Here is a 26,562-nt window from a genome sequence, read left to right as displayed (position 1 = left end):
TAGAATTGTGTTCTCTCTGGTAGGTTTCAGTACAAGCTATTCTAAGCATCCATCTCGGAGGGACTCCACGAACTCCCTTTCTTGGGATCCAGTACCAACATGATTCCTCCAGTCTACCTGCATGTTGAAATCCCCCATAACAATTGTAGCATTACCTTTGTGACATGCCAATTTTAACTCTTGATTCAACTTACACCCTACATCCAGACTACTGTTTGGTCAGTGGTGGGTATCTGGATACTAATTGTGTGAAGGATGCTGATCTTAATACCAAGAATGTAAAAGGGAAGGGGTGGCTGACACTTGTGTTGTGTAAACATGACTGGGCACTTACAAGAGAAAATCTGCAGATGCTGGAAATCCAAACAACACACTCAAAATTTTGGAAGAACTCAGCAGGCCAGGCAACATCTATGGGAAAGGTTAAACAGTTGAGATTTCGGGCCAATTTCTCATCTTTTTTTCCAGTCCTGGTGAAGGATCTTGGCCCAAAATGTCAACTGTTTACTCTTTTCTGTAGATGCTGCCTCTGCAGCTGAGTTCCTCCAGCATTTTGTGTGTGCTGACTGGGCACTCACTGGCAACACTGGAGAAAGTAATGGTAAGTTGTCTTGAACTTCTGCAGTGCATGGTCTGAATGTTGTTCTGATGTTTCTGCATGTAGGCAGGCACACACTGATTAATTACAATGTAACTGTATACAGTGCAGTTTTCATCAAACATGCCATGGTTAGATTCTGTGATGGATAAAAGCAACTGAAAATGGTTGTGTCTTGGATGGTGTCTTGAGGTAAGTACTGGAGCTGAAATAATTGGATACTAACAATTACACTCATCAATTTTCTTCCTGAATCATGTTAATGAGAACGTGAGTTATAGGGAAATGTTGAATAGGTATGGACTTTTAGGATAATGGTGAATACTCATAGCTATGGTTGAGGTGTTTGATGTGGTGTTCGCCGAGATTGGCAATTAGCTTGCAGACGTTGCATCTTCAGTCGAGATGAAATCCCAGTGCACAGTTGTTGGTGTTTCTCTCTGGGAGTGCTCGCATTTAGGTCTCAGTTCGCTTTGCCCGGTCCTGATTGGCTACCCCTTCAGCTGACCTTTGATTCTTTGGCTCTTAGGGGTTTGTCGATAATGTCTATTTGCATATTTTTTATTTACGGAGTTACCAAAAGAGAACTATGGTTCTAAAAATTCTCCTGCCTGTTTTGTACTTGCCGGCGCTTGAATGTCTGTGGTGTCCTGGTTAAAGTGGTGTCCTTCTCGGTCTTCAAATACCGAGATCAGCGACGGTAGATCATGTCTTTGTACTGTCAGTTTACGTTCTCGTAAAAGAGTTGTGAGATTTCATCCCATTTGGGTTGCATAGTTCTTGTTGCAGTCTCCACAGGTGATCCTGTACACCACATTGGTTTTGTCGGTTATCTTTATTGGTTGCTTGGTTCTTGAGACAAGCTTTCTTAAAGTCGCCATTGGTTTATGAATGATTGCAATGCCATGGAATTTGAGCAGTCAAGCTGTCATTTCTGAGATATTCCTGAGGGTGAGACCGTACTCAAAGTGCGACCTTGTTCCTGCTCCTTTAAAATGAAAGCTAATTTATAGATTGTAAGTAATGAAAGACGATACTGTGAATTAAAGACCCTCGCATAACTTTAAAAACTATCAACCCCCCAAAAAATGTAATGAAATCTGGATTTGATTTCTTTCAACCTGATATGCTTTACACTGTAATAATATATATTCAGCTGTTTCATAATGATGATAAAACCTTCGTACAAGATATAAGGAATTATTAAGCATAGTATGCCCATGTCTAAGTTGTGTCAAAGTAATTCCTTCCCTTCTTGTTTTACCCCGTTCTCCTATAAACCTGAAGGTTTTATGTCTCCCCTTATACTAATCTAGTATGTTAACATCAACTCCAACCTCTGTAATTGAAGGGGTAATTGTCCTATTTCAACCAGCAGAGATGAAACAGGAGACAACCTTATTGCACCACAACATAATCTTAAAGCCTGTGCTTGAATGACATCCAAACATTTTAGTTGAAGATGAAGCCAATCCATGAGCCACACAGCCATAATCGAGAAAGGTTCAAAGGTTAATTTATCATCAAAGAATGTATGCAGTATACAACTGAGAATCATCTTCTCTAGATAACCATGAAACAAAGAAAATTGGGTTTTTTTTGTGGCAACAGTATAGTGCAATATATAAAGCACCACAGTACTGTGCAAAAGTCTTAGGCACATATATATATAACTAGGGCACCTAAGACTTTTGCACAGTACTGCAGATTTAAGGTGTTTAGATGAGATATTGGTAGATAAGATTATAAGATCAAGTGAACAGCTGAAGACTTCCCCATAAGGATTTGCTTATATGAGGGGATATAAAAATAAGTTGGTTTAGGGGAAAATATGGGGTGAGATGTGAGAGCTAATTTTTTTTTTTACAAAGTGGTGTACTTCCAGGGTTGGTAGTAGAGGCAGATGTAATCTATTTCCTTTAGAATAATGACCCCCCCCCGCCACCTTAGCACTATGTATTGATCTGTTGATTGTGCGTGTGCGTGGTTCTCTCTTTCTCGCTCCACTGTGAATACACCAGTTAGTCATAGTCATAGTCATACTTTATTGATCCCGGGGAAAATTGGTTTTCGTTACAGTTGCACCATAAATAATTAAATAGTAATAAAACCATAAATAGTTAAATAGTAATATGTAAATTATGCCAGGAAATAAGTCCAGGACCAGCCTATTGGCTCAGGGTGTCTGACCCTCCAAGGGAGGAGTTGTAAAGTTTGATGGCCACAGGCAGGAATGACTTCCTATGACGCTCTGTGTTGCATCTTGGTGGAATGAGTCTCTGGCTGAATGTACTCCTGTGCCCAACCAATACATTATGTAGTGGATGGGAGACATTGTCCAAGATGGCATGCAACTTAGACAGCATCCTCTTTTCAGACACCACGGTCAGAGAGTCCAGTTCCATCCCCACAACATCACTGGCCTTACGAATGAGTTTGTTGATTCTGTTGGTGTCTGCTACCCTCAGCCTGCTGCCCCTGTACACAACAGCAAACATGATAGCACTGGCCACCACAGACTCATAGAACATCCTCAGCATCGTCCGGCAGATGTTAAAGGACCTCAGTCTCCTCAGGAAATAGAGACGGCTCTGACCCTTCTTGTAGACAGTCTCAGTGTTCTTTGACCAGTCCAGTTTATTGTCAATTCATATCCCTGGGTATTTGTAATCCTCCACCATGTCCACACTGACCCCCTGGATGGAAACAGGGGTCACTGGTACCTTAGCTCTCCTCAGGTCTACCACCAGCTCCTTAGTCTTTCTCCTGCCATTTCCTGCCATTAGAGCCATTTCCTGCCTGCGTGCTTTTATTTAATTGATATGTAGTTGTGCACAGACACAACAAATTGGCGACAAGTACAAACCTAAATGTCAGAAAATAATCGCAAACTGCACTGACAGTTATGGCACAATTATGGGACAAAACAACAAGAGTTAAACAGTACAGAGAAGGTTGTCACAGACACTAACTAAGGCGTGACTACAGTGTATAGTAAAAGTGAGAGGTGCTGAACTTAAAGTGAAAATAACGTGGCGACAGCTTCAGTTGGGAAAGTTCATCCATTTAATAGTGCTAATGAAGGCTGGGAGTCATATAACAAGAGGGTTGAACTGAATTGCAACACAAACAACGTAGAGGAGCAAAAGAAAGCCCCTATACTTCTTAGCTTAATGGGCCCAAGAACGTATGTATAGTCTCTTACGCAAACTAGCAACCCCTGAAAAGCTAGCAAGTAAGGCGTTCAATGAAATTGTTACAATTTTACAAAATCACTTGAGCTCTAAATTGCTGGTAATAGCTGAGTGAATTTAGATTTTACAAAAGGAACCAGATGAAAGGATTTCTGAATACATTGCAGAAACGCGCAAACTTTCCCGGTACTGTGACTTTAGAGAAGGACTTTCTGATGCATTAAAGGATAGGCTTGTACGTTGCATGCATAGTCAAGCACTCAGAAGAGGCTACTCTCAGAAAGAGACCGAACCTTAGAAAGGGCATTGACCATTGCAATGCTTTTAAAGACTGCAGCAAAGGATAGAGCAGAGCTACAGAAAAGGAGATTAGGATGTGAAATGCATAAAACGTCCCTGAGTGGTACGAAAATCAAAGATGTTATTGATGTGGTAAATCCTCCCATGACGCAGATGATTGTTGGTTCAAAGAAAAAGTCTGTAGAAAGTTTCACAGATAAGGTCACATAGAGAGAATGTGCAAGGTAGACAAAAAGCACAACCAAATAAAAAGTCTCAAACACAAAACAAAGCAAGTGCACAAAGTTACCAAATTTAAAACAGAATTAGACAACATTGAGTCTGACAAAGGTGGACTGTCATGCCTAGAACTGCACGGTATTACTGAAGCAGATCACAAAATCATCTGGATCACAGTAGATGTGTCTAGCGTAAAACTGAAAATGGAGCTGGAGACAGTGTCAGCTTGGTCCATAATTTCCGAGGCTGACTACCACAGACTGTTTTCTAAGATGCCATTAGAGAAGATCTCAGTGATGCTAAAGACTTACACAGGTGAAAAAGTGTCTCCCAAAGGCAAACTAAAAGTAAATGTGACGTATGGAGACCAAACACAACAGTTAGAGCTTTATATTTTTAAAAGTGGAGGGCTCGCGCTTTTTGGACTTGAATGGATGAGAAAAATCCAACTAGACTGGCACTCAATCAAAGCTCTCAGTGTGGCATCAACAGGCAACAGCAGCCCAAATGGTCGCACTAAACAGAGACTTAATTTAGAACAGATGCTTAATGCTAATAAGAATATGAATGGAAAACTCAAAGTTATGAAGGTCAGAAATGAACTGGATGAAACAGCAACACCAAGATTCCATAAAGTGCATCCAGCCCCTTATGCTCTATGTCTTAAATTGGATGCTGAACTGCAGAGGTTGGAGGCTTCTGGAATTTTCTCCAAGGTCAAGTGGAGTGATTGGGCTATGCCCATTGTCCCTGGGATCAAGAAAGAGAAGGCTAGAGCCTTTCAGTTATGTGGGAATTTCAAGATGAGCATCAGCTTGGTGCTGTGCACCGTGCAGTATCCCCTGCCATGAATAGAAGATATATTTGCGTCTTTGGCAGGTGGGGAGATGTTTTCAGAGAATGACTTGTCACAAGCCTATCTGCAAATGGAGATTGAGGAGTCAAGCAGGAGGTTCCTCACAATCAGCTCTCACAAGGGAACTGTCCCAGTATAATCGTCTTGTCTTTGGCATTGCATCAGCTCCAGTGATTTGCTAAACAGCAATGAGCCAAGTGCTCCAAGATATCCCAGTGACACAATGTTACCTTAATGACATCATCGTGACTGGCAAGAACGATGAAAAGCACCTCTAGAACCTTGGTAAGGTGCTTACCAGGCTGAGTGAGTATGGTCTGCGTGCAAAGGGAGAGAAATGTGAGTTTTTCAAGAATGAACTCTCATATTATGAACACGTTATTGACAAGCATGGCTTACGTAAGTCACAAGGGAAGACTGAAGCGGTGCTACAGGCACCCAAACTGGAAAATGTGTCACAACTCAGGTCATACTTGGGGCTTGTAAACTCCCAAACATTGCTACAGTGCTGCACCCATTGAACACACTGTTACAGACAGGAGCAAAGTGGGAGTGGTCAGAAAAATGTGAAAAAGCATTCAAGGAAACAAAGAGACGAATAACTGCTCACTATGACCCATCCCTGCCCATCAGAGTGGTGTGTGATGGGTCCCCTTATGACATTGGTGCCATTTTGTCACACGTTATGAAAGATGGGCCAGGGAACTTAAAATCATTGAAAAAAATCCAGCGCGTGAGAAGTGTCACGAACATAGGTGGGAAGGGATTGAACAAGGGGGTGATAAAACAGTGTCAAGGTATGCAGAAATGGGTTCGGTGGGGCAGGAGCAAGCTGAGACAATGGGTCTACCTGGACAGGCAGGTTTGTGGATCATGGGTAGGAGGTAGAAATGGGAAATGCAGGTTGTGGGAACTATAAGGTTGGTAGTAGTGGATGGGAGATCCCCTGAGTGGATAAAGTCGGTGATGGTGTGGGAGACAATGGCCCAGTGCTCCTTAGTGGGGTCACGATCGAGGGGTAAATAAGAGGAGGTATCCACGAGTTGTCGCTGTGTTTCGGCAAGGTAGAGATCAGTACGCCAGACTACAACAGCACCCTCTTTATCAGCAGGTTTTATAGTAAGGTTAGGATTAGTGCGGAGGAAGTGGAGAGCAGAGCGTTCTGAAGGAGTGAGGTTGGAATGGGAACAAGGTGCGGTCGAGACGGTTGATGTCCCATCGGCGGTTAGCAATAAGGAGATCCAGAGCAGGCAGAAGACCAGAGTGGGGTGTCCATGAAGAGGAGGAGGGTTGAAGACGGGAGAAGGGGTCATTGGTGGGGGTGGGAGAGTCCTTGCTGAAGAAGTAGGGTCGAAGACGGAGCCGGCGGAAGAAGAGTTCAGCATCATGGAACACGCGGAACTCGCTGAGGTGTGGGCGAAGGGGGACAAAGTGTCTAGGAGAGTTCTTGTTTTTCAAAACGTTTTGTAACTTAGTGAGTACATTTATCTGGTTTTAGGATTACTTAAGCAACGACAGATTCTGCACTGGATTTTGTTTATTGCAGACAGAATTTGACAAGGCAACTTACTTAGAGGACAATAAAAGACAGAACTCCGAGTTCATAGTTCATTCAATTTGGAAAACGTATGTGCATTGAATTTCACAATTAAATTCTATGTTCATGCATCTTAGGTTAAAAAAGGTGGTGTAATCTTGAATACAAAATAGCATTATAACTTCTGTGTAGGAGGAAGTGTTTTTCCATTGAATGTGAAAATAAAATTACTTGCAATAAAACACTTAGCATTTACAAAATTTAAAAATACAATTGTTATTTGTCTTGAAAACAAAGTCTCTTCAGCAACACATTCATAACAAAATGAAAAAGCCAAATGCAGTTCATTCTGTCAGTGAGGAATGATTTCCAAACACATTTATTTCGTGATTTATTTATTTAACTGTCTTTTGATGGGCTGAGTAGCCTAATTCTGCTCTGTGCCTGATGATCTAATATTGCCAGTGCCTATTTATGAATATCTCTAGAGAAATTAATGGCAAAAAGTGATAAATTCGAATTATATCGCCAATATGAGCTGAAAAGGAAATAGCTAGCATTGTCAACAAATTAGATAACATTGGCTTTTTAGATTTTCATTCTATTTTCAAATTGTAATCTTTATAAAAAGGAAATCTTATGATTTACATTAATGGAAAACTTATGACTTCAATTGAAAAATAAACTTGGCACCTTGCAGACTCAGTATCACAGCAGGAGGAAAAGCAAGTCAAGGGGTCTGTAGCTGGCGTTTCTCTCAAACTCATTATCAAAATCAGTTGTGGTACATTAACATGTTGCTAAGGTGTCTGAAGGCACAAGTCCGTGTCCTCTGGAGACTGGAGGCTAAAGACCTATCCTGGGGCTGAAGGACTGTGTATGGGATGGAGGAATGGGGCTTGTTTTGCTGTTGTTGTTTCGTTGTTTATTGTGCCCTGTTTTGTTGAGCATTGTGGGTATACTACATTGACGCTGCAATGTGTGTTCACCTCAGGTACGTTGGTTTTTAACGCAGATGATGCACTTCACCATATGTTTCGATGTACGTGTGACATTTAAACTTCAGTCTTTAGTATTAAGATGTTATCAGTTTTCAGAAGATTTTTATTTATTTATTGAGATGCAACACAGAGTAGGCCATGCTGACTGGCAGTCTCCCAATTTAATGTTAGCCTATTCACGGGACAATTTGCAATAACCAATTAACCTACCAATTGGTGTGTCCTTGGACTATGCAAGGAAACCGGAGCACCTAGATGAGAATGTACAGACCCCTCACAGGCAGCAGCTGGAACTGAACCCCTGTTGCCTGTACTGTAAAGCATTGTGCTAACCACCACGCTACCGTGCTGCCCCGATGGTTTATAGCATAAATTCATAAGGGTAAATAGCTGATAAAATTATGAATTAATTCTGAAATATTGGTATTTTTGTTCATGGAGATAAGATTCTGCTTTGGAGAGAACAGGCCTCATTGCCACCTGCTGTGCTCCTAATCTGTTACTGGATGGAGAAATCATTACCATAGAACCATAGAACACTACAGCACAGAAAACAGGCCATTCGGCCATTCAAGTCTGTGCTGAAACATTATTCCACTAGTCCCATTGACCTACATCCAGTCCATAACCCTCCAGACCTCTCCCATCCACGTACCTATCCAATTTATTCTTAAAACTTAAGAGGATTATGTCCATAAGCTACCCGGCTGAAGAGGGATATCAATGCAGGCCCCCCCAAAAAATGCAAGATTCTTGGCATAGTTGAAGGCTATTCAGCCCATCAAACCTATCTATCATTTACACCGCAACACCTCTATTCATCTGCATTTCTCCACTTCTTATAAAACTTCTCCCTCAAAAACCCATGTCAGATACAGGAGCCCTACTTAACAAGAAAAGGTTGTTCGAAAGGTTCCTCCAGATGTACAGTGCAGAGAAAAGAAGATGCAAATCAAAAGCATGTCAGCAAGCTAAAGGGTCGGTGAGGAGGAACCTCCTGATTCCTCTTCGCTTTGTAAAATGAGTAGCGTTATGGATTTTACTGACCTCTTCCACTTCTTCCTTTGATGAAAATTGAGATGCTGGTCTGATTATGAGCCATCGAACAGTGGATGAACCAAACTGAAATATGCAAATACACAATTTTTGAAGAGGCATGGCAGCATGTGCATTTTTTTTACATTATAAGAAAATTATTACTGTTGTTGGGTTACTTAGATTATACATTTGTCACAACCACAGATTTGGCAGCGTTTATATTTAGTTATTCCTTTCAGCCACACTGTAAGCTTCGCTTACCATTTGAGAGTTTTAGTTAACGGCCCTGTTTGGCCGTGCACTTATTGTTTTATTTTCCCTCTAACTCAGTTTGCATTAAAGTCTGTGAACTATCAACCTGTTTCAGTGTCTCTCACTCTGCACTTGGGCCATATCTGAACCCGGTGACAACTTCAGCTACGTTGTATGACATTTAAGAAGATGAGCTTAATTTGTCACATGTACATTGAAACATATAGTGAAATGTGTTTTATTTTTGTGTCAGCGACCAACACAGTCCAAGGGTTGCGCTGGAGGTAGCCTGCAATTGTCACCATACTTCTGGCACCAATACAGCATGCCAAATACCGACCAACTCTAAACATAGACCTTTGAAATGTGGAGAACTCAGTGGAAACCACACGGTCAAGGGGAGAATGTACAAATTCCTTACAGGCAATGGTGGGGATCAAACCCCAATCAGTGATTGCTGATGCTGGAAGATTATATGCTAACCCCTATGCTACAATATTGCCTCCAAATCAAACTGACTGAATATTTCAGTGTTCTAATTACTCCAATTACTGAAACTATCATTTCTATATAGAGGATAATTTCTTCGTTTGACACCTGAAATATTAAACTTTTTTCTCTCTGTATAGATGTTGCCTGCTGTTTGTAAGTAGTCTGTACATCCTCCCCATTGGTTCTTATTAAAGACAAGCAGCATGGGTAAAAACGCTAGCACATATTTTATTTACAGTAATGGCTTCAGCCCGACACGAGCTCACCAAAGTTACTTTCAGTAAACAGCCGATATTGCACACAAAGAACTGGAGTTCTTTATGATGTACACACGTAGTTACACATCTTCCCTCTTTAAAGAAAACCCAAGCACAATAACAATGTCTTCCTAAACCTGCAAGAAACAATAATGCTTTCCAACACAGATATTTACATTAACTTCGGTTGTAATGAACATATACAGCCCCTTATTCCTGCAGCAACTCTCACTCACTCTCTGAGATTCTTTGATCATCCTTTTTGGTCTGCTCTTTGTTTCCGAAGATGTCTTGCTTTCATTCGCAGTTTTCTGTCTCTGATGAACATGTTCACTTCTTGCACACCCTTCTGTCAAGATCCTATCATTTTGTCTCTGTTCTGGTGTTTACTATGTGACCATAATTCACTCCACATGCCTCATGATGGAGCCATGGACTACAACCATGTGATCAGTGAGCCTTGCACAAGTTCCTACTGATTCTGTCTCAAATCACAAAGTTCCTTCTGCTGGCTGCATATCATAAATAGCAGCTCCTCCGGTTGGTTTGCGTTGAATTATTGCTGCTGTTCTGACATTGTCTACTGCGTGGTCTCCACAGCTTCCTTTTTATTTTCCCTCTTCAACTTCGGAGAGGATCATGGAGATATTTTTGATTTCTGGTCCTTAACTGGAAATCGATGAGAGACAGATTTTGAACGGAAGCTGCATGATGTGGAAGCAAGACTGGCGATTTCGTCATCATGATCACTCTGTTCAGCACTGGCATCCAGACTGTCATGCTGGTGTGGCTGGTACAAATGTCTATGAAAAGTGGAATTCTTGTGCTTCTCTTGCATAATCTCTCTGGAGCTCTCATGGATGATGTTATGAGTTACTCAAGTTACATCAGGTGAGCATCCGAGCCCCTCTAAGACATCTGCGTACTCTTTCATGGGAGTCTTGTAATCATCGTGGACAAGAGATTTACCTAGGCTCCGGTGTCAAGCTGGAATGGAATTACTATCTCATTCACAGTCACTGGAACGATCCATTCTGTTAAACCAGAACCAGACATCTGGCTAGAATCTACAAAGACTTCCTTCACTTCCTCTGCAACTGTTTGCAAATTTTTCTTGGTAGCCCCAGATCTGCAGCACTTTGCAAAATGATTCCTCTTCCCCAATTATTGCAGGACTTTCCATAAGCAGGACTTGTCTTTGGGATGTGCTTACCTCCACATTTGCTGTTTGATCCTACCTCATAGATATGCTGTTGCTTTGGGAAATGCCTTGTGCTCTGCCCCTCTGTTTTCACAGCACACTTTGTCATTTCTACCCTGTGCAGTTCCTTAGTTTGTGCTTGTGTGGTCTCTGCTGCCCTACACATTTCCACAGCCTTTTCCAGCATTATATCTTTTTCACAGAACGGGCTTTCTCTAAGTCCATTATCTAGGATTCTGCAAACTATTTTGTCTCATACTAGTGAGCCTCTAAAACCTCCAAACACACAGGACCTGCTCAGTATGTGCAGCTCAGCTAAGTATTGGTCAAAGCTAACACCTTGTTTTTGGTCACAGGAAAAGAACTTGTATCTTTCAAACATGATATTTTTACATGGGACAAAATACTCCTCAAATTTTGTCATTATAGTGTTCAATGTCAAGGATGTCTCATCAATTTGAAAGCTGTTATAAATGTGCAAAGCATCTTCACCAATTACGTATAGAAAGATACACGGTTTTAATTTTTCTTTCACCTCTAAATATATATTGAATCACTGTTTGAATCATTTTCAGTTATTAGTTAGATTGCTGGTAAACTGCATAAGTACAGGAGGACTTAGTTTATCCATGACCGAATTTTTGGGCTCTCACCTGAATCTCTCTTGGAGAATTTGACGAACAACAGCATCTTCGGGACACAATGTGTGCTCTGGCTGACAGCTTCTCTCCATTGGAACCTAGTGTCTCTTAATTAATCGCTTACAGTACATTTGCTCTCTGAGTTTAGTCCTCACGCCGACTTCTGACACCATGTTATGTTTGTTCTTAATAAAGACAAACAGTGGGTAAAAGTGCTGGGACATATTTTATTTACAGCGTGACACAAGCATATACAGTCAGCACACCAATGTCACTTCCAGTTACGGGGTGAATGGCCCACATTGCACAGTAGGAACTAATGTTCTTTATTATGTACACACATACCAATACAACCGTGACCAAGTGGGTTTTCTCCACGTGCTCTGGTTTCCTCTCACATTCCAAAAATGTACAGATTAGTACATCAATTGGTCACAGAGGTATAATTGTGACAGCACAGGCTAATTGAGCTGTAAGGGCCTATTACCATGTTGTATCTCTAAATAAGTTTGCTGAGAATTTCCAGTAGTTTTCTGATCATTTTTCTGATTTCCAGTTTATGCAGTTTTTGTTCTCCTTTCTTAAGAATGTTTCGCAGATTAATTTGCTTGTAAGCACAAATGCATTTTGTTAATTTCTAAAATGAATAAAAACATAGAATCTGTTAAAAACATTTAGAACAGAGATGAGGAATAATTTCTGTGGCCAGCGGGTGGTGAATCTGAGGAATTCATTGCCATGGATAGCAGTGGAGGCCAAGTCGTTGAATATATTTAAAGCACAGGTTGATATAGATACTTAGTTTGTCAGTATGTCAAAGGTTATGGGTAGAAGACAGGGGAATGGGATGAGAGGGATAATAAATCAGGCATGATGGAATGGCAGAGCAAACTCGGTTTGCCAAGTGGCCTCATTCTGTTCCTATGCCTTATGGCCTAAACTGTCGGGGACAGTATATGGTATTAATAGAAAATTAAGGTATTATGATTATATGGAACAAATAAGCAGGAGAGTTTTGATAGAAATATAGTATTGAGCAATAAAAACAGAGACAAAGATTAAGGATTTTAAAGGTGCACCGTATGGCCTAAATTATAATAAGGGACTACTTTATGTTGTTGTAACATGTCGTTGCATGTGCTATTAGGCACATATTGATCTGTACGTGTCTGCCAAGTTCAGTTTCTGCCAGTAAAGAACCATGAACCTTAGCTCCCATCTCCAGCGTTTTTATTAATAGCATTGTTGTGTAACCAGGCCACATACACAACAAATTGGCGACAAGGTTAATGAACCTACATCGTATTGGAACGCTGTGTTTTAATTGATAACGACACTCGAAAGAAGAGTGGAAGGAACGAGCCAAAGAGCGGGAGAAGGAGGCAGTGCGAGGCTGCGAGTCTGAAAGGAAGCGGGAGTACAGCTGGGGTCGGGAACGTCGGGAAACCAAGAGACACAGTCAGAGCCGCAGCACGTCCAGCAGAGACCACAGCCGGTGCTGACCCCCCAGGGGCTGAGGTTGTGCCTGCCCCAGAAGGGAGTTGAAAAGGAGCACAAATTATCAGAACATTGTCAATTTGGAGCTGGTCTATCGGATACATTGAGGGACAGGTTAGTGTGTGGCATGCACTCTGAAACTATGCAGAAGAAGCTTCTGTGTGAAAGAGACCTTACATTCTAGAAAGCGCTGAACATTGCAATATCAACGGAAACAGCAGCATGGGGTGCTTCCGAGATACGACAAAGATCTCTGGAATATGACAGAAATAAAATGTCACTGAACAGGAATGAAGGAAAGAATTGTTACCATTGTGGGAACAGGTCACATGACCCAGATGACTGTTGGTTTAAAGACAAAGAATGCAGAAACTGTGACCATTGGGGCCACATTGGCAGAGTATGCAAAGCTAGTAAACAGCAGAAAAAGGGCAAAATACAGAGAAACAAGAAACCCCAGAAAGGAAAATAGAAGGTACACAAAATGAAAGAAGGCAGTTCTGATGAAAACGACTCCGATGAAAGTGAATTGTCTTGTCTGCAACTTCACAGCGTGAAAGAGACAGATGATCAAAGAGTAATAAGGATCACTTCACAAGTGGCAGGTGTGAGACTGAGAAAGGAGTTGGACACAGGCTCAGCTTTAACAGTGATCTCTGTACATGACGACAAATGACTGTTTTCTCACATACCTCTGAAATGAACTAAACTACTGCTAAAGACTTACACAGGACAGAAAGTGCATCCCAAAGGTAAAATTAAAGTGACAGTGACCTGCGGAGACAAAACACAGCAGCTGACCCTCTATGTACTGAAAAATGGAGGACCATTGTTGCTAGGACATGAATGGCTCAGGAAAATCCAGTTGGATTGGCACACCATCAAGGCACTAGATATGTCAACAAAGGAGGGCAGCTCAGCAGGGAAGATGTCCGCAGTTCTCCTCTCACCCATTGTCAACTATTACAATGACGAGGAGGAGCTAGACACAGCGTCGAAGATGAGGACGAATGCAGTATCCGTGGTCACGACTTGGATGAAGGTACAGAGGATGCAAGTGAGACAGATATTGCCAATATGCAGGATGATGAAGACTACCTGGAAGTAAAAGAGCAGATGTACCAGGAGAAATTGACATCTCTCAAAAGACAGCTACAGCAGTTACAGGAAGGCACTTTGCAGGAGTATCAGAAAAGGATAAAGAAACTAGATCAACAATACAAGGAAAGAATACGAAATGCAGAGCTTTTTCTGCAACTGGAGACAGAACAAGTGGAAAGGACTTATTTTAAAGAGACGAAAGCAGCAGTGAAGGGATTTGAAGATAAAAAGATTGAGTTAGAAGAAAAGAAAAAGATGATTGAGAATAAGAGGCTAGCAATGGAACTCACAGGAGATTCTATGGAGGTAAAGGCAATAATGACTAGGAAACTAAGGAAGAGACCCAATGACCCTGTTCCAATTACAGACAGAAGACGAAAACCTGCACCTGCGCAGTTGAATTACTTGTTAACAGATGAACAGCTAATGGAAGATTTGCGAACTCTCAATAAGCTAAAATCTCTGAAAAGGCCAGCACCTCCATCTTCTCCTGAGCATATTCCCAGCATTCCTGCTGAATCACCGGCACAAAGATATGAAACATGAATAGAAGATGGAAAGTTATATTACAATTAGAGGTGGTATCATAAAGGTCAGGCTATCTAGTTGGAATCTAAGGAGAATACAAAGATTGGCTGTATAATTAGCTCAGTTGGAACAAATGAGATATGGGTAAGGAAGACAAGTGATAGCACAAGGATGTGTATATATCTAGGGCAGCTGCACAGAGGAGTCTTCATTATACGGAGGCGATCAGCTGCCTAGAACTCTTAGCAAGTTGGAGGCGCACATCTTCTTAACCCCCTATGCTCAGAGGTCAACTTTTCATGACTTTTATATGGAAATCTGTATTAAAACAAACAAGTTTATTGACAGACTGAAGAACACACTATTTGAAGACACTTCCCAATGTCATCTCAGTTTTGATGATTGTACATATTTCTAAGACTAACATTCACCTTTTCACAGATTTCACTTTGCTTTCATTATCTTTGCAAGATGGAGTTGACTACTCTTTGTGGCTGGAATCTGCCAGTTTGTAGATTGCTTAATTTATTCCAAACAATAGAGTGAAGACCTATTTGCTTCAGTGCTGGACAATCTAGAGAAGACCCCCCCAAAGACTTGAGTTATAAATGGGTCTTAGACCAAAAATTTTAAGAAGTCTTGTTATAATTCGATATTATTATGTTACTTTATTATAATTTGATATTATTAAGTTGCTAAGTAAACAAATGGTAGGCATTTGTAATGGTAGGCAAGGGTAAACATATTTGTTTAGCATAATGCCCCAGTAAAAAAAACAGTTAACATAGAAACATAGAAAACCTACAGCACAATACAGGCCCTTCGGCCCACACAGTTGTGCTGAACATGTCCCTACCTTAGAAATTACTAGGCTTACCTATAACCCTCTACTTTACTGAGCTCCATGTACCTATCTAAAAGTCTGTTAAAAGACCCTATCGTATCCGCCTCCACCACCATTGCCGGCAGCCCATTCCACACACTCACCACTCTCTGAGTAAAAAACTTACTCCTGTATCCCCTCTGTATCTACTCCCCAGCACCTTAAACCTGTGTCCTCTTGTGGCAACCATTTCAGCCCTGGGAAAAAGCCTCTGACTATCCACACGATCAATGCCTCCCATCATCTTATATACCTCTATCAGGTCACCTCTCATCAGTTGATACACTATTAAAATAAAAGGGGAAGAGTGTACGGTATAGCCTACATTATAATAAGGGCTTACTTTATGTTTTAGTAACACGTCATTGCATGCGCTATTAGGTGCGTATTGATCTGTACGTGTGTGCCAAGTTTGGTTTCTGCCAGTAAAGAACCATGAACCTTAACTCCCATCTCCAGCATTTTTATTGATAGCATTGTTGTGTAACCAGGCCACACACACAACAAAAGGGTACCAACTTCTCTATCAATTTGTTCTAGTTTTCCTTCACAAAATTCCATGCAAGCAGTTGTCCGTATTGGTTCTTGCTCACTGCCAATACAACAAGGACCAGATTCTGTAATTTAATGACGTCCCCTTGCAAACCAACTTCCAATAACCTGAGGTGATGGAAATAAACATACGATGGATTTATGACAAAAATTGTTACAATATTTTCTTTGTAAAATCACCTTTCTTTTTGATTTATTTCTAAACTTTAACGAATCTGTGGAATTCAATGCTGCAGATGGCTGTGGAGAGCAAGTCATTGGGTGTATTTAAAGTGGCGGTTGATAGGTTGTTGATTAGTAAGGGTGTTAAAGGTTACGGTGAGAAGGCAGAAGAATTGGGTTGTGGGATAGTAAATCAACCATAAAGGTATTGTGGAGCAGATTCAATGGGCCGAATGGTCCACTTCATCTATGTCTTATAGACTTATTCTGTGATACAAATGTGACTCTTCAGGAGGTACTCCATGACCTAATTCATTGTGGGATTAATATTATGAAATATTACACTGGCAAATGATCAACTTTCACACTTTTTTAATAACCGCTCTCGTACTATCAAACCGTCTCCTGATGTTAGAGTCTGCAGGATTGTGAATTAGTGTGAATGTAAAGAGGGAGTTGAGAATTAGCAATTTATTTTTAAATGAAATGGTTTGCTTAGTGTTAATGAACAGCCGCTACAGAATGGTGTACAAAGTACTTAGAGTCATGAGATTGTACTGGAATATGAAATGTACATGTGATATAGGAAGTTTAAAATGTCATACAGTGCTATACAAAAGTCTTAGGCACACACACACATATATATATAGCTAAGGCGCCAAAGACTTTTGAACAGGACTGTGTTTGTCAATGTAGAGCAGAGAGTGAGTTTGTAAATCTGGCGGGAGCAAAGGATATTGGGACTGGCGAGGGTGGAGCGCTGCAGGAGGGATGTGGGACAGGTGGCAGAGAAGGAGTGCCGGTGTGGGGATGTGGTGCGGATGCAGGCACTCCCAGCCCTGATTCCAAACCATTGGTTCGTTGATCATTACAGAATGCCTCTCTGGTGCTGCCTGCTTCCTCCCCTCGCTTTTCCCAACCATGATTCTCCTCCTATCACTCGTCCACTACTGCTAACACAAGGCAAGAATGTTGAAACAAACAGGAAATAAAGCAAATTTAAAGTTGAAGGAAAGTGGAAGGAGTTGAGAGAAAAGATCTATCTGAGTGTGGAAGCCAGAAAGGATTGAGTGACATGTGCTGATGCTGGAAGAGAAGAAAAGGCTGGTGATGTATGTATTGATGAAGCTAATTGAGAGCAAATGACTCAAATCTGAAATAGCAGAAGCAAAGAAAACAAAACTCAATGCTGGAAAGTTTGCTCATGCAGAATTCAGTGTGACCTTTGAAGGATATAATGTGCCAAGTAGTGAAGATAAATGCAGTATACTGACGTGGTTACATCTATAAGTGACTTGTTGCTGCAATTGGGAAGCATATTTGGGTTCCTGGAACAGATGTAGTAAGGGGTTTGTAATCCTTGTGAAATATCTCTGTCTATCTTCTATGTAAATAGCTACCATTACATTGTGAAAAACTGTTTCCAGCATTGATTCTTGTGGAATACATTTGCTCACTTTGTTCTATGTAAATTGTTTGTTGTATACACGTGGTATGACGTAGGCGATCATTGTCTTTTCATGACCATGATTGTTCTTGGCAAATTTTCTACGGAAATTGTTTGCCATTGCCTTCTTCCAGGCAGTGTTTATACAAGATGGGTGACCCCAGCCATTATCAATATTCTTCAGAGGCTATCTGCCTGGCATCGTAACCAGGACTTGTGATATGCACTAGCTGCTCATACGACCATCCACCACTTGCTCCCATGGCTTCATGTGACCCTAATTAACAGGATAAGCAGGTGCTACACCTTGCTCAAAGGTGATCTTCAGGCCAGCGGAGGGAAAGAGCGCCTTACACCTCCTTTGGTAGAGACGTATCCCCACCCCACCACTTTGTATGTAAATAGACTCCTTTAATTCCCACTCTCTCTTCTGAGTTGAACACAAGTTAGCAAGCTACTGTGTGACTTGTCTCATGACCTGGCATTCTGTCATTAGTTTGTTCTGAAGTGTTTTGCTGGAAGCTTCTTAAAAATAAAACATGCAACTTATATCTACAGTTGTTCAATTAGGTTCAACAAGCTCTTATGAAATCCATATTGATCTTTAATTTATGATAATTACATGTACAATAACTATAGTACATTTTGCTTCTGAATTAAGGGAAAAGTGGTGATTTGCACTGGGCCCCTCCCTTTGGATTCTACAATTACCCCAGATAATCCTTTGTAGTGTAGTGGTTAGCTCAATCACTTTATACCACCAGAAATCACTGATCACGGTTCGGTTCCCGCTGCTGTCCACTATGAGTTTGTATGTTCTCCCTGTGACTGCGTGTGTTTCCTCTGGGTGCTCCACATTCCAAAGATGAAAAATTAGGGTTAATGTTAATGAGCTGTGGACTTGCTGTGTTGGTGGCAGAAATGTGGTGACACTTGCAGGCTGCCCCAAGCACGGTCTCACTGATTTGATTCGATACAAACGACACGCTTCAATGTTTAGCTGTACATGTGACAAACAAAGCTAGTCATTTTTAATGTTTTTCCAAGTGAAGCAGCAATTTACTTGTAGAATGTAAATTTAGTACAATGAATTTGTGCTCGCAAGGTGAGGCCTCAACATCCAGATCCCAGAAACCAAACCCAGATCTGTAGGACTCCATATAGTCTGCGGAGGTGTAAATCATTAAAATACATTGTGAAAACCAGTGGTTCCAACACTGCTTACCATCTTCTATGTACACTCAGTGGTCACTTTATTAGGTATAGGAGTATACTTAATAATGTGGCCACAGGAGTGGAACCTGGTGTGATTCTCTGCTGTCATCGCCCATTCACTTCAAGGTTCTTCTTTTTTCATTTTCATTCAAAAATCTTTTTTATTAATTATTATTAAAGATCAACAAAAAGTACATTAAGGTAATCAAGTCAATATGTACAATGAAGAATTAAATTACCAAATAATTGATTAACAAAGCTAAACAATATATCAATAATAATAAGAAAAAATTAAGTGTTAAGAATATTTTTTGAAAGAAAAAAAGAGAAAAGAAAGAACCCCTACCAGCTAAAACAAAAAAAAACCCTACTAACTTAAAAAAATGTGGTTTTGTTAGTTTTTTTTCAGTCTTGGTCTGTCCTGTGTTTTGTGATATCACACCGGAGGAAATATTGTATCATTTCTTAATGCATGCATTACTAAATGACAATAAAAGAGGACTGAGTGTCTTCATAATCTAATCTAAAAAAAAATCTAACAGGTCGGAATCCTGTATATATGGAAAATTACTTAAATATTCTTATAAGAAATGTCTGACCTGAAGATATTGCAGGAAATGTGAATACGAGAGTGGAACCTGGCGAGATCCTCTGCTGTTGTAGCCCATACACTTCAAGGTTCAATGTGTTGTGTGCTCAGAGATACTCTTCTCCACAACACTGTTGTAACGCATGCTTATTTGAGTCATTGCTTCCTTCTTGGCAGCTTCAACCAGTTTTGACATTCTCCTCTGACTACACTCCTTAACAGGGCATTTCCACCCACAGAACTGCTGCTAAATTGATGCTGTTTTGTTTTTTGGCGGCATTGGGTTGAGTTTAGAGTGTCACTGTGGATTGGAATGTGGATCAAGCGAAACAGGTTTGAAAATGTTCTCTGCTCCATAAGTATCGTAAGTGCAGGTGTGGCTCATAAGGGTCACTAACAAGACAAAATCTTCATATGCTAGGAGTCCAAGCAACACACACAAAATGCTGGAACAGAACAGGTTGCCAGGCCGAGCAGTATCTATGGAGAAGAGTAATGTCCCTGTTCTGATTTCTGGTGACAATAGACAATAGTTCGGCCCTTCGAGCCAGCACCACCATTTACTGTGATCATGGCTGATCATCCACAATCCCCGTTTCTGCCTTCTCCCCATATCCCTGGACTCCACTATCTTTAAGAGCTCGATCTAATTCTTTCTTGAAAGCATCCAGAGGATTGGCCTCCACTGCCTTCTGAGGCAGAGCATTCCACAGATCCACAACTCTCTGGGTGAAGAAGTTTTTCTTCAACTCCGTTCTAAATGGCCTACCCCTTATTCTTAAACTGTGGCCTCTGGTTCTGGACTCCCCAACATCAGGAACATGTTTCCTGCCTCTAGCGTGTCCAATCCCTTAATAATCTTATATGTTTCAATCAGATCCCCTCTCATCCTTCTAAGTTCCAGTGTATACAAGCCCAGTCGCTCTAATCTTTCAACATATGACAGTCCCGCCATCCCAGGAATTAACCTCGTGAACGTACGCTGCACTCTCTCAATAGCAAGAATGTCCTTCCTCAAATTTGGAAACCAAAACTGCACACAATACTCCAGGTGTGGTCTCACCAGGGCCCTGTACAACTGCAGAAGGACCTCTTTGGTCCTATACTCAACTCCCCTTGTTATGAAGGCCAACATGCCATTAGCTTTCTCCACTGCCAGCTGTACCTGCATGCTTGTTTTCAGTGACTGATGTACAAGGACACCTATATCTCATTGTACTTCCCCTTTTCCTAACTTGACACCATTCAGATAGTAATCTGCCTTCCTGTTCTTGCCACCAAAGTGGATAATCTCACATTTATCCACATTAAACTGCATCTGCCAGGCATCTGCCCATTCACCCAACCTATCCAAGTCACCCTGCATTCTCATAACATCCTCTTCACATTTCACACTGCCACCCAGCTTTGTGTCATCTGCAAATTTGCTAATGTTACTTTTAATCCCTTCATCTAAATCATTAATGTATATTGTAAATAGTTGCGGTCCCAGCACTGAGCCTTGCAGTACCCCACTTGTCACTGCCTGCCATTCTGAAAGGAACCTGTTAATCCCTACTCTTTGTTTCCTGTCTTCCAACTGATTTTCTATCCATGTCAGTACCCTACCCCCTATACCATGTGCTCCAATTTTGCCCACTAATCTCCTTTGTGGGACCTTATCAAAGGCTTTCTGTAAGTCCAGGTACACTACATCCACTGGCTCTCCCTTGTCCATTTTCATAGTTACATCCTCAAAAGATTCCAGAAGATTAGTCAAGCATGACTTCCCCTTCATAAATCCATGCTGACTCGGACCGATCCTGTTGCTGCTATCCAAATGTGCTGCTATTTCATCTTTTATAATTGACTCCAACATCTTCCCCACCATTGATGTCAGGTTAACCGGTCTATAATTCCCTGTTTTCTCTCTCCCTCCTTTCTTAAAAAGTGGGATAACATTAGTACCCTCCAATCCGCAGGAACTGATCCTGAATCTATAGAACATTGGAAAATGACTACCAATGCATCCACAATTTCGAGAGCCACCTCCTTAAGTACTCTGGGATGCAGACCATCAGGCCCTGGGGATTTATCAGCCTTCAGTCCCATCAGTCTATCCACACCATTTTCTGCACAATTTGAATTTCCTTCAGTTCTTCCATTATCCTATGTCTTCTGGCCACTATTACATCTGGGAGATTGTTTGTGCCTTCCCTAGTGAAGACAGATCCAAAGTACCTGTTCAACCTGTCTGCCATTTCTTTGTTCCCCTTAATAAATTCATCCGTTTCTGCCTTCAAGGGCCCAACTTTGATCTTAACTAATTTTTTCCACTTCACATACCTAAAGAAGCTTTTACTATCCTCCTTTATATTCTTGGCTAGCTTATCTTCGTACCTTATCTTTTCTCTCCGTATTGCCCTTTTAGTTATCTTCTGTTGCTCTTTAAAAGTTTCCCAATCCTCTGGCTTCCCGCTCATCTTTGCTATGTTATACTTCTTCTCTTTTATTTTTACACTGTCCCTGACTTCTCTTGTCAGCCATGGTCACCCTTTACTCCCTTTAGAATCTTTCTTCCTCTTTGGAATGAACTGATCCTGCACCTTCTGTATTATTCCCAGAAATACCTGCCATTGTTGTTCCACTGTCATCCCTGCTAGGGTATCTTTCTAGTCAACTTTGGCCACCTTCTCCCTTATGACTCCATAGTCCCCTTTGTTCAACTGTAATACTGACACTTCCGATTTTCCCTACTCCCTCTCAAATTGTAGATTAAAACATCATATTATGGTCACTACTTCCTAATGGCTCCTTTACCTCGAGTTCCCTTATCAAATCCGGTCCATTACACAACACTAGATCCAGAATTGCTTTCTCCCTGGTAGGCTCCAGTACAAGCTTCTCTAAGAATCCATCTTGGAGGCACTCCACAAACTCCCTTTCTTGGGGTCCAGTACTAACCTGATTTTCCCAGTCTACCTGCATGTTGAAATCCCCCATAACAACCGTAGCATTACCTTTGCGACATGCCAATTTTAACTCTTGACTCAACTTGCACCCTATATCCAGGCTACTGTTTGGGGTCCTGTAGATAACTCCCATTAGGGTCTTTTTCCCCTCACAATTTCTCAGTTCTATCCATACTGACTCTACGTTTCCTGATTCTATGTCCTCCCTCGCAAGGGACTGAATATCGTTCCTCACCAACAGAGCCACCCCACCCCCTCTGCCCATCAGTCTGTCCTTTCGATCGGACGCATACCTTGAATATTCATTTCCCAGTCTGGTCCTCTTGCAGCCATGTCTCTGTTATTCCTACAACATCATACTTGCCAATTTCCAACTGAGCCTCAAGCTCATCCACTTTATTTCTTATACTTCGTGCATTCATATATAATACTTTTAATCCATTACTCCCCTCACCTTTCACATCGATTCCTATTGGTCTTGGCCATACTCTCCAATCCCTTCCTGAGCTTTCTGCCCTGTTAATTCTGTTGTCTTTTTTTAAACTTTTCTTATTCTTTCTTTTCCTTTAACTCCATTCTTATATTTCCAGTTTACCTCCTCCCCCACCCCCACTACTTAGTTTAAACACACCCGTGTTGCAGTGGCAAACCTGCCCGCCAGAATGCTGGTCCCCCGCCTGTTAAGGTGCAACACATCCCTTCTGTACAATTCATCCTTACCCCAAAACAGATCCCAGTGGTCTAAGAATCTAAATCCCTGCTTCCCACACCAGCTCCTCAGCCACACATTCAGATCCCCTATCTCCCTGTTCCTGCCCTCACCAGCACAAGGAACTGGAAGCAAACCGGAGATAACCACCCTGGAGGTCCTGCTTTTCAGCCTTCTTCAGAGTCCTCTGAAGTCACGCTGCGGAATTTCTTTCCTCTTCTTCCCGACATCATTTGTGCCGACATGCACCACCACTTCCGGCTGTTCACCTTCATCCTTGAGGATGCCCCGCAATCGTTCCGTGACATCCTGGATCCTGGCTCCAGGAGACAACACACCATCCTTAAATCCTGCCTGTTGCCGCAGAAACCCCTTTCTGTACCTCTCACTATGGAGTCCCCTACAACCACGGCTCTGCCTGACGTCTGTCTCCTCGGCTTTTCTTCAGTGCCAATTTTTGACTCGCAGACCTGTCCGCCTCTCAGACTGGCACTGTCTTCTGTCCGGACAGCCTCCAAGAGGGTAACACACATCAAAGTTGCTGGTGAACGCAGCAGGCCAGGCAGCATCTCTAGGAAGAGGTACAGTCGACGTTTCGGGCCGAGACCCTTCGTCAGGACTAACTGAAGGAAGAACTAGTAAGAGATTTGAAAGGGGGAGGGGGAGATCCAAAATGATAGGAGAAGACAGGAGGGGGAGGGATGGAGCCAAGAGCTGGACAGTTGATTGGCAAAAGGGATATGAGGGGATCATGGGACAGGAGGCCCAGGGAGAAGGAAAAGGCCGGGGGGGGGGACCCAGAGGATGGGCAAGGGGTATATTCTGAGGGACAGAGGGACAGAGGGAGAAAAAGGATCGAGAGAGAAAGAATGTGTGTATATAAATAAATAACGGATGGGGTACGAGGGGGAGGTGGGGCATGGTGAACCTGTTTTCAAGAGGTACATCCTCCGTAGTCTTCTGTACTCTTCCCTTCCTCATCGTCGCCCCCCCCCCCCCACTTCCGGTATCTTCGGTGACCGACTTGCAATATTGAAAAAGTAAGTAAAGAGAAATGGTACTCCATTGGTATAGAAAGGTGGGGAATGGTTGAGTGGAGAAATATGTTTGAAAAGAATGTAGTAACTACACTTCAAATATGGCTCTATATTACAACGCCTGCGATCTGAGTTCAATTCCACCTCAGTCTGTAAGGTGTTTGTACGTTCTTCCTGTGATCATATGGGTTTTCTCAGTGTGCTGCAGTTTCCTCCCATAGTCCAAAGATGTACGTGCCAGCGGATTAAGAAGTTAAGAAGTTGCTTACCCTGCCAGCTGTTGAGCATATCGGCAATTTGTAAGTGAGGAATCCAAAATGTATGGAAGAGTTGTCAGACCAGCATTTGTGTTGGTGAATACAAAATTAGATACAGAAACAGCCAATCAAGAAGGAGGGAAGGGATTGAATCCCGACCGGGGTTATTGTGTAGTATGGACAAGTGCAAGTGAATGAACTTTAAACAGAATTACTATTTTCTCAAAAAGAGTCAGAAATTAAAACTGTGATTCTGTAGCAATGATATTGGTCGCCGTGTTGGAAATTTCTATCACGATGCAATGTAAACAGCATTCATCACCATCATCACTAATGGAAATCAGGAAGCTGAAGCCTGGAGACTGGGGATTGGAGGACCGGAGCTGGACAACTGTCCGCGTGTGGGGGTGGGAGGGAGGGTATCGAGGAGAAAAGCGGCTCGTATTGCTGTTGTTGAGTTGTGTTTCTGTGTTGTTTTTCTGAACATTGTGGTCATGCTATGTTGGCACTGAATGCGTGGTGACATTTGTGGGCTGCCCCGGCACATCCTTAGATGTGCTGGTTGTTAACTCAAATGATGCATTTCACAGTGTGTTTCAGAGTACATGTGACAAATAAATCTGAATCTGAAAAATAGGAGCAGGAGGAGGGTGCTTAATTATTTGAGACAGCCCTGCCGTTCAGTATGGTTAGTATCTATCTCCATAACTCTTACCTGCTCTGTCCCCATACCCCCATTACCTTTTGCAACTAGAATCAAACAAACTTAGTATATTCATCAGTCTGGTCTCTGTAGTCCTCTGTGGTAGAGAATGCTGCAATTTCACCACTCACTGAGTGAATAAATTTCTCCTTATCTTAGTCGTAAATGGCTTATCCCAAGCCCTAAGATCCTTGTTCTCAACCCCCTTCCACGAAGATTAGCATTATTTGTCACGTACATTGAAGCATACAGTGAAGTGCGTCGCTTCCGCCATTGATGAAGACAGTCTGGTGACGTGCTGGAAGCAGCCCACAAGTGTTGCCACGCTTCTGGTACCAACGTAGCAAGCCCGTAGTTTACTAACCCCAACCCAGGGGTTCCCAAACTGGAGTCCACGGAGTTTCTTGTACCTCACTGGATAACTCCACATTATACTGCATATACCAAATTTTTGCTCACTCACCCACTGTGTAACTCTCGCTAAAGTGTTTTTATATGCATTTCAGTATTTATAATCTCGCTCAGTTTAGTGTCATCTGCAAACTTTTGAATATTGCATTCTCTTCCTTTATCCAAATCATTGATATGTAGGTTAGGATTAGCTGAGGTCCGAGCCCTGAGTTACTTATCTCCAGCTATTCCAAAAACTATCTTCTTTTTCCTCTCCATCAACCAATTTTCAATCTATGCCAACACAATTCCCCAAAAAGCCCATTTGCTTTGGCACATTTAGTCCATGCCAAGTTATTATTCTGCCTTGTCCCATTGACCTGAACCAGACCATACCCTCCATATCCCTCCCATCCATGGACTCCTATCATCCTCTAGCTTGTACTCCTTCTCCTCCCGCCCCCCCACCTTCTTTTCTAGTCCTGATGAACGGTTTTGACCTGAAATCTCAACTCTTTATTCGTCTCCCTAGATGCTGCCTTCCCTGCTGAGTTCCTCCAGTGTTTTGTGTGTGTTCCTCTGGATTTCCAGCACCTGCAGAATCTCCTGTGCTTATCAATATCAGTAGAGCCTTGCATTATGAAGCAATTATCTCCATCCCTACACTGTCTCTCCCAGTCATCTATCGTCCATTATAATTTTCTTCAACCTGTAAAAAATTCAAAATATTGAGCCAGGCACATCTTTCTACTTTGGTGACAGCCAACTGCTTCCTACAGTGCTCCCACAAGCTGAGGTTCCTCTCTGACGTCTTTTGGGAATGCCAGATTATGCATCCAGCACAGAAAGATGCACATCGACAGAGCATCTGCAGTTCTCAGTGAGGAAGGCAATCAAAGCTTGCAGCAGGATCTGTACCAACTGGAAAAATTGGCCAAAATGGGCTCGGCATTCA

At 41.9% G+C, this 26,562-nt stretch overlaps 2 pseudogenes; one reads left to right on the top strand and one right to left on the bottom strand.

Annotated features, from left to right (window-relative positions):
* The window catches only part of LOC134357254 (leucyl-cystinyl aminopeptidase-like), a 164,405-nt pseudogene extending 144,763 nt beyond the window's left edge, over window positions 1–19,642 (bottom strand).
* LOC134357503 (sin3 histone deacetylase corepressor complex component SDS3-like) lies at window positions 13,979–14,949 on the top strand (annotated as a pseudogene).
* Window positions 19,643–26,562: the final 6,920 nt, after the last annotated feature.

The sequence above is a fragment of the Mobula hypostoma genome, chromosome 16, assembly GCF_963921235.1.
Source record: "Mobula hypostoma chromosome 16, sMobHyp1.1, whole genome shotgun sequence".
Taxonomy (NCBI): domain Eukaryota; kingdom Metazoa; phylum Chordata; class Chondrichthyes; order Myliobatiformes; family Myliobatidae; genus Mobula; species Mobula hypostoma.
The sequence above is the reverse complement of the archived record's forward strand: the minus strand, read 5'-3'. Positions and strand labels throughout refer to the sequence as shown.